This window comes from Terrapene carolina, unplaced genomic scaffold (genome assembly GCF_002925995.2).
Source record: "Terrapene carolina triunguis isolate 2854851 unplaced genomic scaffold, T_m_triunguis-2.0 Scaffold62, whole genome shotgun sequence".
Taxonomy (NCBI): domain Eukaryota; kingdom Metazoa; phylum Chordata; order Testudines; family Emydidae; genus Terrapene; species Terrapene triunguis.
In genome coordinates, this window is record NW_020664413.1 from 46,388,337 (window position 1) to 46,402,840 (window position 14,504).

A 14,504-nucleotide genomic window follows, 5' to 3' on the forward strand; every position below is an offset into this window, starting at 1 on the left:
ACTGTGGAGCACTTCTTTATTTAAATATGCAGAATAGCTAAAAGAAAGTGAAAATGCTTCTTATAGATCCCACAAAACAGTATCTCTCACCATGCCATGGCTTCATATTCCTAATGGTGTATATTGGGCACAGTGTTCTTACTGCACATCAACCTACAGTGCCCACTGTCTTCAGCTTATATCATGCCGTCGGCTCAGGAGTAACCATCAGAGTGCTATGCTGTCAGAAGCCTTGCTAAAAAGAATCGGCATCACTTTTCCAATACCCTCAGCTGCATCTCTGCCAGACTGAGTCTCTAGAAGTTCCACTGCCCTCACCAAGGGCACACGAAGGTCCAAAATGTAATGGAACTATTATAGAAGAATATCCATAGAGAGGTCACAAAAACAGACCAGGAGGGGTGGAAGTAGACCTGCAATCTATGTAGTCCCATTAACCAAAGCCCCTGTATAGTAGTATTCTATTATTGTTTAACAGTGCGATTAAAACTGCAATTAATCGCCATTAATTTTTTTAATCTCGCAATTAATCATGATTAATTTTTTAAATAATTTGACAGCCCTAATTTCACCACATTATCTGTTAGTCCATAATTAAGGACTAGACCACATGACAAAGCCTTAATTTAAAGTGATATATCTCTGAACACTGCTTTTCATGTTGAATGATGGGCAATTTTCAAAGCATCAAGCAGGATCTTTGCTACAACACTTCCATTGACTTCAATGGGGTTTTTACGGCAAAAATCTCAACATTTACCCTTGATTGTACACAGTGAGAATTCACTCAATATAGTACTTCATTCCACTGAAATGTTAAGAAGGGAAAGTGAACTTTCAATACGTCTCTAGAGATCTCTGACTCCAAAAGCAGTACACTCTCAGGCACCACATAAGGCAACTAGCGATAGCACTTAAATATAACAAGGCCCAATGTATCATTAAATAATATATACGGAAACTGATATTGTGCGTAAATTAGTTTAATAAAGCATCAGACTTTCATTCTTAGAGAGTGTTTTAAAGTATTAGCAGAGAGTGCTTTGAAAGGAAAAGATCATAAAAGAAAAGGAAAACCCCAATTCAGATGCTAAAAGGTAAGAGAGACAATATACTGCAGTGAAGGTAAAACATTGCCTGCCACCAGAAAGCTAATGTGACATTCACAGCTTTTTAAAACAATTGTTTTTCTTGTCACACTTCTGAAGGACAACATGGAATTGGCCGAGCATTTGCTGTGCTGCTTGTAGAATGACAAGTGAAAAGATCAGGTAATGCTCAAAATCACTAGATTCTGAATGGCATCTCATTGTGGGAGCTACGCGACTGTAGAAATTTAAGATAAAATGGGCTAGAATGAGAGTGTGTGTACTGCAGGTTAAGCAGTCTCTAGAAATACAAACAATAACTACTGCCTGGATCTTGCTCCTATTCTGCACAGTCAGAGTTTCTGCCATTGATTTCAGTGGCTCCGGGATCAGGCCTTGTTATTTCATTATAAAACAAAAGAATTTTGAAAATATTATATTGTCAGGAACTTTGAGTCTCTGCTAAGGTACTTTTAAGTTCTTTTAGTGATATGTCTTTTGTTTTAGGTTCAGATACCTAGGCTCCAATTCTCAGTTAATCTGTCCTGTGGTTGGTGTAGGAATGGAGGGTGGGAAAGGTGGCATATTCTGGAGCATCCAAAGCCCAGAACCTTGGCCTCAGGGCTGCTCTAATTTGTTCTGCTTCCCATGGTCCCGAGAAGCAAAGAATAGCTATTCGCAGTCTCTGCCAGTTATGCCAACCTTACATCAGCAGGAGAAGCCCCCTGCCCAGGGAGTATTCTCAGGCGCTTGTTTCTTCCCCACTTAAGGCCTCTATATGTTGCCAGAATAACATAAAGGATTCTTAAATGTAACTGGGAACAGAGCTATTAATATTGAAGACAAACATACTATTTTGTTCACCCCTCTATCCAACACACGCACAGACTCCATTTAACTTCTTCTCACTTTCATTGAATTAACATTTCCCTGGCTTTGAAAGACTTCTTATAAATGCCACCCACTCACCTCAATGGGTGGGGGAATTAATGGGGCCAGTGATGAAACAGGGACAGTCCCAGTCATAAGGGAAGGAGACACTCAGCAAGGGACAATAGGTAGCTCCTCCCACTGGGAGTCTCTGGCAATCATTGGCCAGCAGGCAGAGAGGGGAGCTGATTGGTCAGCATCCCCCAGCTCCAGGGATTTAGCCCATTGCAAGGGCCATGTGGAGCCTCTTTCGGCTCCATTCCAGCAGCCCACCCTGACCCACCCGAACTAAGCATAGGAACCCAGCCTGACAGGTGCTGCGGGTCTAGCCAATTGCCAGTTTAGTGGATCAGGAAGTAATTTTTTTCTCCCATGGGCCAATTGGCAGAGGACCAGAGAGTTGTTTTGCCTACCTCACAGCACCTTCAAGTCACAGTGGATTAGTAGGAACACACTTAATACCTAAATGGGGTAGTGGTGTTCATTACAACTTGTGGCTGGTTTCCAGTCTGGTGAAGAGAATAAAATGAACAGTTCCCAGTGGTAAAAGACCTGGGATTTTGGTGATGGGATTTGGGCTCATGTGATAGGGTGAGACCTTGTGGCCCAAAGTCCCCACCCTGCTGCATCCTCTGTCTCCCTTATGGGGAGGGTGCTAGGATTCAGAGAGAGCTGAGTCCTGAGTGGCAGGCTAAGGAGAGCCGCCCCACATTAAGGGTTATAGGGTAAGGAGCCCTGGAACCAATTAAATATCTGGTATAGGAGAGTGTGGGTGATGGAGAGATAGCGTCCCTCCCCCGTGTTAAATTTTAATAAAAGTTGTGGCCTGCTGCTTAATTCTATGCACGTGTCTGTTCTCATTTTGCCACTGTGGACACATCAAATTATGGTTGCATGCAAGGTGGGGTTTTCAGAGTTCTCCTGTTTCTAGTAAAATAGCTACATGTAACTCTATTGAAGATGATCATGGCGTGTTGTTCCAATGGGGGAAGCGACTACATCACAATTTTATACCTCTTTTTAAAAATATCATATTCTGTTCATACCCTGTTTCAAAGCCGTCTCTATTTGTGCTTTCAAAGTCCTAGTGGACAATAAAAAAGCACCCCTACCTATAGCAATTTTTCTTCAACAGCATGGAGGCAATGTAGTTTGTAATAAGGAAATTTTATCAAAAGCCATTAAGGACAGAAGCCACAGAAAATACAAGGAAGAAAAAAAAAAGTTGCAGTGATCAGAAATCTCGTTTAAAAAAAAGCTAAATCTTAACACACAATCCAAGGGGGAAAACCTCCCAAAATACTCCACACATATGCACATACTTTGATCAGATTCACAGAAACCTTTTACCCCATTTTACCCTTAAGATTTAACTTAAATGTTACACTGAAAAAACCCTGCTATTGTTACAAGTGTAACCCGTCTGCCAGTCAGAGTTGGCAGCAACAAGAGGCGGGTTCAGTATCTAGGGGTTCCTTTCCAACAATACAACACAACATTGGCTGGAGCTCCCACCCAGTGACCTGGGACAACTACACACCACACCCTGGGCACCTCGGTGCAGACCCAGAGTTCAGAGGTGCATCTGCAGAGTTCACCTCCCACCCTGGGTGGAGGATAGAGGGTAAGAAGGCACCTTACTCGCTCCGCCACTCTTCTTCACCGGCCACCCTGCTGGCCAATCACTGCGCCTCTCTGCTAGCCACCCTGCCGGCTGATCACCACACCTCTCTGCGGGGCTCTGCTCTGGTCCTCTTCGCCAGCTGCCTTGCCAGCCGATCGCCACAACTCTCCACCGGCGACCCTGCCAGCCGATCACTGATCCCCCGGGACATCTTCAGGTCACACCACTTAACGCAGCTCTGAGTGATTTCAGCCCTCAGTGATTTCAGCTGTTAGTGAGGGAGCCTCACTGCTGGTGCACCCTGGCCAGTCTCTTGCATCAGAGAGACTGTCCCAAAGCAGGTCTAACACTTACACCTAAGTATCAGCGATTTCAGCTCTGCGGTGTGTAACAAGACTCTCCATTGAATCTAAATTAGCTCTGTTGTTACACAGTGGAAAGAGGAAGGGTCAAATGGTGTTTAAGACCCTTAAGCAGGGCCCACACCTCCAGGTACAGTACCTGTTCCCACCCTCTCTCCACAAACTGGACTTTGGAACCCATGCCCCCGCCTCTAACATCATATTATTTATAGTCAGTTTCACTGTTTCCCCTAGTCAGTTTCCTGTGTTGTTTGGGAGACAGCAGGAGTGTTTCTAGGGAGTGGTGTTGTTGCATAGATTAATTGTGACTCTGGAAGTGAGAGTGATATCTCTGTGCCTGGGATCAGCTAACCAGAGCCCTGTCCTGGGCTCCGTTGCTGCAGCATGCCTGAGGGATGAGTCACTGCAGGAGGGGTGGGTAATTGTAGCTGAGTGAGCAGTCCTGGACTGGCTGAGAGTTTGCCTCCCACAGACCCTACCGAAAAAAATAATTGAAAAATATTTAAATTTCATAGAAATCTGTCCGTTTATTTTCCATTCCAACAAACTCTTTCAGAAGAAGTAACTTGTTAGAAATGAGATTCAGTCCTTCCCTGTTGGTCTTGTTAGATACTACAAGTTTTATTGCCACCATTAAACTCAGTAAAACCCATTTGCCCTTTGTATATGGCATGTCTGATAATAATGCAGCCTGACTGGATACATCTGATGTGTTATAATCAATTTTATGATCTTATTAATTATCTCTAGAATATTATTCCACAGTGTTTAGAGTCTTGGACAGCTCCAAAATGTGTTAACTCTCCTACTTCTTTGAGCAGTTATGGCAGAGAGTATTAGCTCTTAATTCTTGTCTATGCAGTAGTGCTGGGGATTAGTTTAATTACGGAATACTGTGAACAGTTCCAATGTGAGATTCAAGTCCTTAGCAGCCATGTAGCTTTTTATTCATCCATGGATCCAATTCTTGTTTGTGCAGCTAAATTTCAAAATGGTCCCCCAATACTTTAAATAAATAAATGGGCTTTTTGCTTCATAATCTAAGAACAAATTATATACAAATTGAATTATATTAGCTGTGATAATTTTAAATCTAATTCATTTTTCCACTATTTATACTGAAAGAAATGCAAAAAGTAAACAATGAAATCAGACTAGTCAATTTTCCTTTAATTGTAGTCAGTTTCTGGTTAGATTTGATTAAGGCTGACTGATTTTCATGCTTTAGCACAAGGCAGTGATGTTTGGCTTTAACACTTCAGAATGAAATTTTAAGTGCTTCCATTGGGATTAGATATGTGTGTTTGTTTAATTAAATGCATGGAAACATCTCTATTAGCTTTAGGTTGTGTAAAAGCTCACTTTTACTAAGGTTACAGATAGATTTGACTTGTTGGTGTCTTTGACTGATTATCCAACACAATGCAATATGCTATTGGTTGGTGAGGTGCATGTGTTTTGTGTCCCATAATGCAGTGGTTCTCAGCCATGGCTATGCATGCCCCTGGGGGTATGCAAAGGTCTTCCAGGGGGTACATCAGCTCATCTAGATGTTTGCCTAGTTTTACAACGGGCTACATAAAAAACACTAGCAGTCAGTACAAACTAAAATTTCATAGTGACAATGACCTGTTTATACTGCTCTATACACTACTCACTGAAATGTAAGTACAATATTTATATGGCAATTGATTTATTTTATATGATATAGTAAAAAATGAGAAAGTAAGTATTTTTTCAGTAATAGTGTGCGGTGACACTTTTGTATTTTTACATCTGATTTTGTAAGCAAGTACTTTTTAAGTGAGGTGAAACTTGGAGACTCCTGAAAAGGGTACAGTAGTGTGGAAAGGTTCAGAGCCACTGCCCTGATGAATGATGCATCAGAACTGCTCCCGAGTTCATATAATCATGTTGCCCTTAAATTGACATCCTGTATTTCATCATTTTTGAACCATATAGAAAATTAGTTTATTCACACACTTTTCTGGACCAGGTCCAGATTTCTTCCATTCTCCATAAGCTTAATGGACTTTCCCCAAAGTGTCTATCCTTTTAAAGTCCAGAAGTTGGAAGACAGAAACATTTACTACTAATAGATGGCGAGGTAGCAGAAACAAAACTTTGAGGATAGAAAGCACATCTGCCTGAATGAGTTTTGTTGATGATTGTGATGTACCAGCCACTTTAGGAATAACTGAGGAACAGTGAGCAGGCCACAACATGTTTCATTTACTCCCACCTTCAGGCCCCCTTCAAAACTTCTTGAGGGGTGTAAAGAGATCTCAGTGTAAATGAATCTGGTCCAGAGTATTTAGCTATGATGGGCATCCTCTAAGGCAGGGGTGGGCAAACTACAGCCCGGGGGCCACATCTGGCCCTTCAGACATTTTAATCCAGCCCTCGAGCTCCGGGGAATAGGGTCTGGGGCTTGCCCCGCTCCAGCCGGGGAGCGGGGTTGGGGGCTTGCCCCGCTCTGCACATGCCAGGGTGCTGCGCGGCTCCTGGAAGCAGCAGCATGTCCCCCCTTTGCCTTCTACTCATAGGGGCAGCCAGGGGGCTTCGCACATTGCCCCTGCAGCTTCCATTGGCCAGCAACTGCAGCCAAGGGAGCTACAGGGGCAGCACCTGCAGGTGGGACAGCGCGCAAAGTCGCTTGGCCGCGCTTCCGTGTAGGAGCTGGAGGGGGGACACGCTGCTGCTTCCGGGAGTGCTTGAGGTAAGCACCACCCGGAGCTTGCACCTCTGACCCCTTCCTGCGCCCCAACCCCCTGCCCCAGCCCTGATCCCCCTCCTGCCCTCCAAACCCCTCGGTCCCAGCCCGGAGCACCCTCCTGCACCCCTAACCCCTCATCCCCAGGCCCACCCCCTCCCGCACCCAAACCCCCAATTTCATGAGCATTCATGGCCCATCATACAATTTCCATACCCAGATGTGGCCCTCGGGCCAAAAATTTTGCCCACCCCTGTTCTAAGGTCTGAACGTTCGACTCAGATAAGCATCTAGAAATTATCTGAGTTTATCCAAACGTCTTTTTGATCTAGAAAGCCTGAGAGATTTGCAGTTCAACCTGCTTCTGCTCAGGCATATGTAATATGGTAATAGCCTTTGTTGTTATACTTCAGCACTTCCTACCTGTTACAATAGTGTATAACTACTTGCGATACTGACATCTAGTGATGGCTTAATATAGAGCCAGTTAGACATTTTTTTGTCTCATTAATCTTCCATAGGGTCAATACATGCATTAAGCCATGCTGTCTTCCTATGTTTTTCCTGAAACTTGCTTGTCAGATCTTCACTGGCCTCAGGAAATACAGAAAGATACCAAAATAAAACAGATAAATCAAGCTGTTTTGAACCTCAAAATACATTGGATGGAAAAAGTTATGTGTTATCATTTTACATTTATCACAGTTTAACTACTGGATTAAGATCATCTACCACTTTTTTTTTAAATGTACTACAAAAATGATGTGTGATTCCTGTCCAATGGGATCTATGACAGATCAGTAACTTTGCTGATATGTTCTGAGACCTAATCAGAAGTAGTCTGATTTTTAAAGCCAAGTTGTCAAAGCAAAGTTTTCAGCATGTAACACATTCTCCTTAGTATGACTGTGCTAGTGTGATTTTTCAACGTTCCATAATAACAAACCATTACACAAAGTTGCCAACTCACATTAAATGATCTGGTAAAGGGAGTAAACAGTGAAGTGGCTAGTTTTGTATCATCTGCAAATTTTATCAAGATAGTTAAGTCCAAAGCAGACTGTGAAGAGTTACAAAGGGATCTCACAAAACTGGGTGACTGGGAAACAAAATTGCAGATGAAATTCAGTGTTGATGAATGCAAAGTAATGCACATTGGAAAACATAATCTCAGCTATCCATTTAAAATGATGGGATATAAATTAGTTGTTACCACTCAAGAAAAAGATCTTGGAGTCATTGTGGATAGTTCTCTGAAAATATTCACTCAGTGTGCAGTGGCAGTCAAAAAAGAAAACAGAATGTTGGGAATCATTAAGAAAGGGATAGATAATACGACAGAAATTTATGTATTATCTCTACATAAATCCATGGTATTCCCACATCTTGAATACTTCGTGCAGATCTTGTCGCCCCATCTCAAAAAAGTTATATTGAAATTGGAAAAGGTACAGAAAAGGGCAACAAAAATTATTAGGGGTATGGAATAGCTTCCATATGAGGAGAGAGAAATAAGACTGGGACTTTTCAGCATGGAAAACAGACAACTAAGGGGAGGATATGATAGAGGTCTATAACATCATGACTGGTGTGGAGAAAGTAAATAAGAAAGTGTTATTTACTCCTTCTCATAACACAAGAACTAGGGGTCACCAAATGAAATTAATAGGCAGCAAGTTTAAAAACAAACAAAAATAAGTATTTCTTCACACAATGCACAGTCAGCCTGTGGAACTCTTTGCCAGAGGATTTTGTGAAGGCCAAACCACTAACAGGGTTCAAAAAAGAATTGGATAAATTCATGGAGGACAGGTCCATCAATGGCTATTAGCCAGGATGGGGGATGGTGTCCCCAGCCTCTGTTTGCCATAAGCTGGGGATGGGTGGCAGGGGATGGATCACTTTATGATTATATGTTCTGTTCATTCCCTCTGAAGCACCTTGTATTGGCCACTGTTGGAAGATAGGATACTGGGCTAGATGAACTTTGGTCTGACCCAATATGGCTGTTATGTTCTTATTTTATCACATCTCACAATGTCTAGAGTTTTGTAAAAACCTTAGATCCCGAGTAATGCCTCATTACTTGTAATCACTTAAAATCTTTCTGTAGTTAATAAACTTTTTTATTTTATCTAAACCAGTGTGCTTAGATTGAAGTGTTTGGGAAACTCCATTTGAGATAACAGGATTTGTGCACATCATTTTCTATTAATAAAATGATGGACTTTATATGAGCTTGTGTTGTCCACGAGAGGAATGGGTAGTACAAGACACATTTCTAGGGGGAAGTCTGGACTGGAAATTTTCTGGTGTTGCTCTGCAGTGTAATTCAAGAGTGACTGGGCACAGCACTCATACAGTACAGCTGGGAATAATTTACATGTTGGAGGCTGCATGTGAGCAGACTAGGAGTGGTTGCTCTCACACTGAAGCAGTGTAAAAGGTATTGCGAAGACACAGTTGTTCAACAGTCCAGATTGTATCCTGGATAATCCTTTTCATTGTTTCCACAGGGAAATATTAAAATTGCAAATTTGATAAGACAAGTATTCCCTTTTCCACCCTCTTTGCTGAGCTCAGCAAGTTCTGTTGCTTGATTTTATTGTGTATTTACTGAAATATTATGGGATGAAAACTGTTGTAAAGAGAATAATACTATGAAACAAAATAAAGGTATCTTCAGGGAATATGGGTGTATTGTTATGTACTCACAGTATCTAAATGTAAAACTCGTACTTTAACCAACCATGCTTCTTAACAGATTCCTGTAATCTGAAATTGACCTCAGTTAAACATCTTTGATTGCATAAAAATGTTTGATTTGATTTGGGGGTGACAATTCAGGTCAATTCTTATTTTAGCTGAACCAGTTCATCCATCCTTGGTTTTTTAGAAGAGAAAAAAGCCATCAGAAATTATATACTAAGATTAAGAGGCTTTTACTGTTTGCAGGTTGTTCCTATTCACCTGTAAATTTAATAACTTTTATCTTTGTTGGAAGCTCATTGTATTTAGATTCTAATTGTTGTACTGAATCGTAATCTCTACTTAGTTGTTTTACATGTGTCACACACCAAGAGAACCAGAGTAAAGAGGCAAAACTAGTCTGGCATGTGTTTTCTGTATCTCAGTATCATCTCCGAAGGCACTGCCTCAGGCAACTGGTCTGTAACAAAGCTTACTTTGGACATCAAAAACTGGAAAAAATCACAATAGAAAAATTAACGGTCACAGCCATTTTCTGGAGTCACACATTCATAGACTCACTAACCAAACAGGACTAAGCTTATCTGCTCTCATTGCATTGATCCATGTTGCAGTGGTCCCCATCAGAGCAGAGTTGCATCTACTACAAGACAAAGAAATGGTTTTGCCACAAGCATATCTTGAGTCCTGGCCCACAAAAGAATGCCTCTTCAAGAGCAGCATATTAGTCCTGGCTGTCAATTTGAGATAAACTATTCAACACTGCGAATGGTGTCTTGACCCTTTCTTTCCTACCGTATCCTCTAAATTTCTTCATAGTGGTAGCCATGCTGAATTCTGGGGCAACAATATTGGTTTCAATCATCATTCAGCTATGAATTCCTGTGGATACCAAATACCCTACATTTACTTACAAGCATGAAGTGGATCAGTAACATAACCTGTGGGAATGTGGCTGCACTTCCAGGTTCCCAGGTGCTGGAACTAAGGGAGTGAGGGGTGATGCTGTACCCCCTGGCTTGAAGTGGTTTCTATTATATGCAGGCTTTACAGTTTGGTTCAATGGCTCTCAGCATCCCCACTATACAAATTTTTCCAGCACCTCTGCAAGTAACTAACTATTGCTTCTGTGTAATTATTGCCTCTTTATTGTATTTATTCAAGGCATTTTTGTTCATTATTCTGGTACCCCATAGATGGACATATCCTGAAAAGTGGATGGCTTATAGGTATAAATCATTAACCCCATTTTTTCTAAACTTCATATCATGTGCAAACAAATATGACATTTATAACAACCTCAGCAGCATACACAAAAATTGCATGTAGCCAAGAATTTGACAACAAATATCCATGTGTTCCTCACATGGGATATTTCTCACAGCAGAAGGATTCTGCACTCCCTTTGCACAAGGGCTTGAGTAATTCAGTAGTGCAACGGCAACTTGAATCCTGTTTTTAAGTTACTGAGTTTATGAAAAACCCACTTTATTGTGCTGTAAAATGCATTTGTTTGTAACGTCACACAAATTAGACATTTCTTTGTCCAAACTTCCATCGAACAAATTCTTACTCGCCTTGAGTTACTCACGCTTACAATGGTCCAATGGGACTAGTTTCTCTTGTATCTAGACCAAATTTGTCATTTCACTGACATTCAGTATTTGATATCAACTGGACTATTCCAGAAGTGATGTCCTATTCCAGGTGAGCCAGGATAACAGAATCTGACCCACAGATAGGTTGAGGTCTAAGAACATCCAATAATCCCTAACGTTTTAAAGTTTAACAACTCCCGAGTTATTTGTATACAAAAGAAGTCTTCTAGTTTTCAACATGGAAAACATACAACACACAATTTTTTTTGCTGCATAACTCAAACACAGAAAAAATATTTTTTCAATGTTCCTAAACAGTCACCTTTGAGCTGAGATCAAACATGACAGATTTCAGCCTAAAAGGAGTTTTTTTCAGTCTGTTATGAACATTTGAAAACAAGGGCTTAAATGATTAAATTATCACATCATTCACCACTGAAAACTGTAACAAAAAACTTGTTTCTAAAAATAATTTCTGCAGATTGGTGTCAGTAATATGTTGGAAAAATAAGATCCAGAATTCAGCTCCTTTATAAACTATCACAGTTATATTAAATGACACTTCTGGTATGATATACTAAACTAATATAATCCTTTCTTTATGTTTGTTGCCTTTTTTATATCATTGGAGATGGTTCCTTCTATAGGGAACAGAGAATAAATGGAATAAAGCTTATAGGAAGTGTCAGTTGCATTATTCCAATTAATTTCAACTCTATTTCTTTTGAAATGCTAACGGAATTTGAATAATCCAGTTTGAATGTAACAAGTAAATTAATTAAGGGAAGTTTCTTATTATATTTTTTAACTAACTAAACCAGAGTTGTTAGCTCCCCTAGGTACAATGTTAGAGAACAGATGGTCATCTTTTCACCTTAAGAAGAAAATTGGTGTTTGATAATGAAATCTTGATCACCTACCATCTGCCTGCTAATGATTAGTAGCGGCAGCATCATTTGTCTGTATGTACTCTAGGAGAAGGAGTAATGTCTCTTGGACAACTTTGAGCACTTTAATGGATGTTTGTTCACCTACAAAGTGAGTAAAACCACATACTAGGGAACAGATAAAACCAATGGCCTTTCATTTTATGTATAGTATTCTGTATCTCAGCTGAGGTTCCAATCAAAATAAAGATTATACAGTTCAATTTGCTGCAAACAATTGTTGCTAGCCACACAGAGCAATGTACAAAATTGTGGTTGCCTCCAAAAAAGCTAAGGACATAATGTGAAAACTGTATTACGTCTCACCTATAAAAAGAAACTGTTCTGAGCAGTCATATCGAAGGTCAAAGATAAAATCTTAACAAAAAAGTCATTACAATTCCTTGAGAGTACCTTTTCAGTGGATAACTATCCAGAATTCCTTTTACAGGCACTCATGGCCACATGATCCTAATACATACAAGTATTTAATTTCCCTGTTCCAGATAACACAAGAAAAAATACAGCAACCAATTCATTTATTACACCAAAGAAACATCATAAGACATCACTGGGTACTCTGAATAACCTTAATATTTTGTCACTGTAGTGTTTAGCTGAGGGACATGCAGTTACTAGACAAGTTCAACCAAATGGATTTGGTTGGGTTTTTTTTAGATATAGGGAGACAGAGAGAGAGCTACATAATTCCTTTGATCACCAACCAGAGGTTCTAGATATAGTGGTCAAAATTTTTAAAGGGCAGCCCGAAAGGTTCACCAGCAAGAAATGCAAGTGTCCACAAGAGCTTCTAGTGTACAAACAGGCATTTATACAAAAAGAGTGAAATTCACCACTCTGCAGAGACAAACCACGGGACCTACACATCATATAGGCTTATGCACTGGTTTTGAGGATGTAAGCAGCATACAGGCTTTGTGCTGACTCTCTGCACTGGGGTGAATTACACCCACAATTGATAATTAATTGCCTATGTGCCCATTTGTATGTACATTGTTCTGATGGTTCATACAGTACGCCCTCCTTCAAAAATCTGTCCTGTTATTTCTATAATGGTTGCAATATTCTAAAAACTGCTATTCTAATTTTAGTGAAAGGCAAGTCATAGAGCTGAATCTTTGCTTAAGTCTCTTACCCACTAATGCTTAGACATATTTATCTGAACCACTTGGGTCTAGAATGAGATTGGAAATCCTGATTAAAAAATAACCAGGCTTCTGTTGTGGGAGAAGTGGAAAGATGTAGTTCCAGTTGTCGTGGAAATAGTACAAGTAAACCTCTCTTGCACTTTTTCAGTGCTGCTATGTGCAGTCTGGGCTGAAACCAGGAAGAAGAGACGCACAGGAGATTGAGAGTGAGAGCAAAAGAGAAAAACTAAAACAAATTTTTCAAAGCTCAAAAGGCTTGAGGATGTTGGTCAAGTTCTGAATTTGAGTCAGTTCTTTTATTTTACTCAAAATACCTTCTCCAGCCCCACCATTCCTTTTTAACTTGAGAAGAATTAAGATGAATTGAGTGCTCATGAATGCTACTTGACTGATGTCCCTTAAAACAGAAATCCTATTGTACTACAGAACCCATATGACGTGGCAAGTTTCACCATATTACCCCACAAACATGCCGAAAACCTGATCTATAGAGGGACCCTCATGGAAGACAGTGGCAATACTATTTATATAGCATGTTTAATTCAAGAAACTAAAAGCACTGTACAAATCTGGGTTCCATTTTACATATGGGGAAACAAAGGCTCAGAGTGAAGTGATGTGTCATGACAGAGCGCCCTCTTTATAAACTATTTGAAATATTGGCAGCTAAGTGTGCCATTTAATGGCAATATGTGGTGATTTCTGTGATGCGGATATTTCTCCGCCAAGAACATACCAAGGCTGCTAACTCATTACACATTAGGTCACTGAACAGCCTTCATGTGCCTAATTATGTAACATAAAATACAGGGAACTCCAGGCAAGTGATCCACATGTGCACGTCAGTACGATGATTAATGCCCTTGTCATTTTATCCTAGACTGTGTAAACTGAAGATATTCTTATTCATACAAATGTCTACACGTTTAAAAGCAAATAAATAAGCTATTTATGGCTCCCTTCATGCCTTGGCGATACTTTCTAGAGAGTCTGCATGCTATCCGGGTTTTTAATATCTAATGAAAAATGGAGACAGGTAAATATCTAACCAAATATAGAGAAATATATTGAATTAATAACAAGTCAGATAACCAAAAAACAGGATTAAAACAACATTAGAAACCTGCTACAAGTTTCCCAAAAGAAAGACATTTACAGTTAAGGATTTAATTTCAAAGAATGAACAGGAGAGCATTGAATTTCCCCCCCTTCAATGTCTTTCTCTGTCCTGTATTCTTGATATCAGTCAGAAGGAGTTTTCATTGTAACTCCTGAATGGCTTTAACTTAATGAGAATGTGTCACTGAGTGTTGTAATTATAACATGGGCTATTTACTTGCAAACATTTAAAACCAATGTAATAGATCTTAGATTTTTTATTTATT